Source organism: Salvelinus fontinalis, chromosome 1 (genome assembly GCF_029448725.1).
Source record: "Salvelinus fontinalis isolate EN_2023a chromosome 1, ASM2944872v1, whole genome shotgun sequence".
Taxonomy (NCBI): domain Eukaryota; kingdom Metazoa; phylum Chordata; class Actinopteri; order Salmoniformes; family Salmonidae; genus Salvelinus; species Salvelinus fontinalis.
Window position 1 is genome coordinate 56286021 of NC_074665.1, and position 5810 is coordinate 56291830.

Genomic DNA, 5810 nt, shown 5'->3' on the forward strand with positions numbered 1-5810 from the left:
GTGTCCTCTGATTGAAATATACACCACTTTATTACCTTCACTTAGTGAACTGCACCACAAGCCCATAATTGGAAGAATAAATGTAACATTTCTATAATTAAGCAATAAGGCCAGAGGAGGTGTGGTATATGGCCAATATACCACGGCTAAGGACTGTTCATAAGTACGAAGTGCCTGGACACACCCCTTAGCCGTGGTATATTGACATTATACTACAAACCCGAGGTGCCTTATTGCTATTATAAACTGGTTACAAATGTAATTAGGGCAATAAAAATACATGTTTTGTCATACCTGTGGTATACGGTCTCATATACAACAGCTGTCAGCCAATCAGCATTCATGGCTCGAACCAGCCAGTTTTCTAATGTAATTTATCATACTGTCAGGTAGTGCTATTTTTATTTATTTATTACATATTTAGGTGAGCGAGTGCGAGAAATGTAATGAATAACATTTATCTGTTTTGAATATTATTATAAACTGGGTGGTTCGAGCCCTGAATGCTGATTGGCTGACAGCCTTGGTATATCAAAGTATACCACTGGTATGACAACACATTTATTTTTACTGCTCTAAGTTGGTAACCAGTTTATAATAGCAATAAGGCACCTCAGGGGTTTGTGGTATAATTGCCAATATACCACGGCTAAGGGCTGTATCCAGGCACACCGTGTTGGGTCGTGCTTTAGAACAGCCCTTAGCTGTGGTTTATTTTTTTTATTTTTATTTTTTTAACCTTTATTTAACCAGGTAGGCAAATTGAGAACACGTTCTCATTTACAATTGCGACCTGGCCAAGATAAAGCAAAGCAGTTCGACACATACAACAGCACATAGTTACACATGGAGTAAAACAAACATATAGTCAATAATACAGTGGAAAAAAAATAAGTCTATATACAATGTGAGCAAGTGAGGTGAGATGGGAGGTGAAGGCAAACAAATATATGTATAAATAAAAATATAAAAGGCCATGGAGGCGAAGTGAGTACAACACAGCAAGTCAAATAAAAACAAAAAAAAAAACACTGGAATGGTTGGTTTGCAGTGGAAGAAAGTGCAAAGTAGAGACAGAAATAATGGGGTGCAAAGGAGCAAAATAAATTAATAAATAAATACAGTAGGTAAAGAGGTAGTTGTTTGGGCTAAATTGTAGATGGGTTATGTACAGGTGCAGTAATCTATGAGCTGCTCTGACAGCTGGTGCTTAAAGCTAGTGAGGGAGATAGGTGTTTCCAGTTTCAGAGATTTTTGTAGTTCGTTCCAGTCATTGGCAGCAGAGAACTGGAAGGAGAGGCGTCCAAAGGAAGAATTGGTTTTGGGGGTGACTAGAGAGATATACCTGCTGGAGCGCGTGCTACAGGTAGGTGCTGCTATGGTGACCAGCGAGCTGAGATAAGGGGGGACTTTACCTAGCAGGGTCTTGTAGATGACCTGGAACCAGTGGGTTTGGCGACGAGTATGAAGCGAGGGCCAGCCAACGAGAGTGTACAGGTCGCAGTGGTGGGTAGTATATGGGGCTTTGGTGACAAAACGGATGGCACTGTGATAGACTGCATCCAATTTATTGAGTAGGGTTTTGGAGGCTATTTTGTAAATGACATCACCGAAGTCGAGGATTGGTAGGATGGTCAGTTTTACAAGGGTATGTTTGGCAGCATGAGTAAAGGATGCTTTGTTGCGGAATAGGAAGCCAATTCTAGATTTGACTTTGGATTGGAGATGTTTGATGTGAGTCTGGAAGGAGAGTTTACAGTCTAACCAGACACCTAGGTATTTGTAGTTGTCCACATATTCTAAGTCAGAGCCGTCCAAAGTAGTGATGTTGGACAGGCGGGCAGGAGCAGGCAGCGATCGGTTGAAGAGCATGCATTTGGTTTTACTTGTATTTAAGAGCAGTTGGAGGCCACGGAAGGAGAGTTGTATGGCATTGAAGCTCGCCTGGAGGGTTGTTAACACAGTGTCAAAAGAAGGGCCAGAAGTATACAGAATAGTGTCGTCTGCGTAGAGGTGGATCAGAGAATCACCAGCAGCAAGAGCGACATCATTGATGTAAACAGAGAAGAGAGTCGGTCCAAGAATTGAACCCTGTGGCACCCCCATAGAGACTGCCAGAGGCCCGGACAACAGACCCTCCGATTTGACACACTGAACTCGATCAGAGAAGTAGTTGGTGAACCAGGCGAGGCAATCATTAGAGAAACCAAGGCTGTCGAGTCTGCCAATGAGGATGTGGTGATTGACAGAGTCAAAGGCCTTGGCCAGGTCAATGAATACGGCTGCACAGTATTGTTTCCTATCGATGGCGGTTACGATATCGTTTATGACCTTGAGCGTGGCTGAGGTGCACCCATGACCAGCTCTGAAACCAGATTGCATAGCGGAGAAGGTGTGGTGGGATTCGAAATGGTCGGTAATCTGTTTGTTGACTTGGCTTTCGAAGACCTTAGAAAGGCAGGGTAGGATAGATATAGGTCTGTAGCAGTTAGGGTCAAGGGTGTCCCCCCCTTTGAAGAGGGGGATAACCGCAGCTGCTTTCCAATCTTTGGGGATCTCAGACGACACGAAAGAGAGGTTGAAGAGGCTAGTAATAGGGGTGGCAACAATTTCAGCAGATAGTTTTAGAAAGAAAGGGTCCAGATTATCTAGCCCGGCTGATTTGTAAGGGTCCAGATTTTGCAGCTCATTTAGAACATCAGCTGACTGTATTTGGGAGAAAGAGAAATGGGGAAGGCTTGGGCGAGTAGCAGAGGGGAGGGCAGTGCTGTTGACCGGGGTAGGGGTAGCCAGGTGGAAAGCATGGCCAGCCGTAGAAAAATGCTTATTGATATTCTCAATTATAGTGGATTTGTCGGTGGTGACAGTGTTTCCTATCTTCAGAGCGGTTGGAAGCTGGGAGGAGGTGTTCTTATTCTCCATGGACTTTACGGTGTCCCAGAACTTTTTTGAATTTGTGTTGCAGGAAGCAAATTTCTGCTTGAAAAAGCTAGCCTTGGCTGTTCTAACTGCCTGTGTATATTGGTTTCTGGCTTCCCTGAAAAGTTGCATATCACGGGGGCTGTTCGATGCTAATGCAGAACGCCATAGGATGTTTTTCTGTTGGTTAAGGGCAGTCAGGTCAGGAGAGAACCAAGGGCTATATCTGTTCCTGGTTCTAAATTTCTTGAATGGGGCATGCTTATTCAAGATGGTGAGGAAGGCATTTTAAAAAAATGACCAGGCATCCTCTACTGACGGGATGAGATCAATATCCTTCCAGGATACCCCGGCCAGGTCGATTAGAAAGGCCTGCTCGCTGAAGTGTTTCAGGGAGCGTTTGACAGTGATGAGTGGAGGTCGTTTGACCGCTGACCCATTACGGATGCAGGCAATGAGGCAGTGATCGCTGAGATCTTGGTTGAAAACAGCAGAGGTGTATTTGGAGGGCAAGTTTGTTAGGATGATATCTATGAGGGTACCCGTGTTTACGGAATTGGGGTGGTACCTGGTAGGTTCATTGATAATTTGTGTGAGATTGAGGGCATCAAGCTTAGATTGTAGGGTGGCTGGGGTGTTGAGCATGTTCAAATTTAGGTCGCCTAGCAGCACGAGCTCTGAAGATAGATGGGGGGCAATCAGTTCACATATAGTGTCCAGAGCACAGCTGGGGGCAGAGGGTGGTCTATAGCAGGCGGCAACGGTGAGAGACTTGTTTTTAGAGAGGTGGATTTTTAAAAGTAGAAGTTCAAATTGTTTGGGAACAGACCTGGATAGTATAACAGAACTCTGCAGGCAGTCTTTGCAGTAGATTGCAACACCGCCCCCTTTGGCCGTTCTATCTTGTCTGAAAATCTTGTAATTGGGGATGAAAATGTCTGAATTTTTGGTGGTCTTTCTAAGCCAGGATTCAGACACGGCTAAAACATCCGGGTTGGCAGAGTGTGCTAAAGCAGTGAACAAAACAAACTTAGGGAGGAGGCTTCTAATGTTAACATGCATGAAGCCAAGGCTATTACGGTTACAGAAGTCATCAAAAGAGAGCGCCTGGGGAATAGGAGTGGAGCCAGGTACTGCAGGGCCTGGATTCACCTCTACATCACCAGAGGAACAGAGGAGGAGTAGGATAAGGGTACGGCTAAAAGCTATGAGAATTGGTCGCCTAGAGCTACTAGAGCAGAGAGTAAAAGGAGGTTTCTGGGGGCGATAAAATAGGTTAAAGGAATAATGTACAGACAAAGGTATGGTAGGATGTGAATACAGTGGAGGTAAACCTAGGTATTGAGTGATGATGAGAGAGATATTGTCTCTAGAAACATCATTGAAACCAGGTGATGTCATCGCATATGTGGGTGGTGGAACTGAGAGGTTGGATATGGTATAGAGAGCAGGGCTAGAATCTCTACAGTGAAATAAGCCAATAAACACTAACCAGAACAGCAACGGACAAGGCATATTTACATTAAGGAGAGGCATGCTAATCGAGTGATCAATGAGGGTCCAGTGAGTAGAGGTTGGTTGGGGTCGTGGCGATCCAGACAGCTGGCCGGGTATATGGCTATCGGTAGCAGCATAGGATGGAGGTCTGTTTGTAGATACCTTGTGCGTTTCCGTCGGTAGGTTAGTGGGGTTCCGTGTAGTGGGGTTCCGTGTGGTAGAGGGGAACAATCCAAATTGGCAAAATAGATATAGTGACCCAAGGAAAAAAAAAATAATAATAATAATAATAATAATAGTTGTCCGATATACTTGTTCAAATAGCAGCCGATAAGACAGCTAACGATTAGCGGGCCTCAGATGAGCGTTCAGGTAACGTCGGGACGGAGGTGCCAGTTGGATAAATCCCTCGGGCAGATAACGTCGGCAGTCAGTCGTGAAGGCCCGGTGGGGTTCCGTATCTGCAGCAGCAACAAAAGAAACGGGTCCGGATGGTGATGGAACTCCTCAGCTGGCTAGCTCCAGAATGATTTGAGTTTGCTCCGGGGTCGACGTAAGCCAATAGTCACACGGTTTGCAGCTAGCTAGCTGCGAAATCGAGGTGCAAGTGTCCAGAGCCTGCGGCTGGAATCCGGGGAAACTGAGAGAAAAAGAGTCCCGGAATGCTCCGGTCCGAGTCGCGTTGCACAAAAGTGCCGGTAGATTATCGAGCTAAAGGAATAGCTGATGACCACTAAACGTGGGCAGCTGAAACACCAACGCTAGCCAGCAAACCGGCTAATTTCGTGGCAGCTACAGATTAGCTTCTGGCTAGCTATCGGAGTAGCTTCTGGTTAGCTTTCAGGCTAGCTTCTGAATTAGCCCCTGGCTAGCTTCCACGATGGATTTTCAGATTGAGGTAAATAATACTTTTGTAATTGGTGAAGCGGGTTGCAGGAAAGCTTTTGCAGGAAAGCTTTTGTAGTTGAGTTCTTGGATAATAAAATAAATAAAAGATATGCGAAGAAAGGTGTAAATATATATATATACAGGACACGACAATACGGAACAGAAAAAGACGTCTGAACTGCTAAGCCACCTTGGAAGAAAAAATATTAGCCATATACCACACACCCCTTGTGCCTAATTGCTTAATTCTAGACTAGGTGCTTAAAATGCATCCTCCAATTGCAACGTCTACCTATATGCCCACACCATGTCTCGATAATTCTTCACGTTTTACTGTTGAAATGTCAAACTGCATGCCAATAATTTGAATGGGAATATGCATTTGAATCTTGAGTAACTGTTACGCTTGCGACTTAAAGCAGGTGGTGTTAACAAACTAGCATTTCTTTGTAGGCATATTTTGTTTCCACATCATTGACATGATAGACCTTAGCTGAATCTTTTTT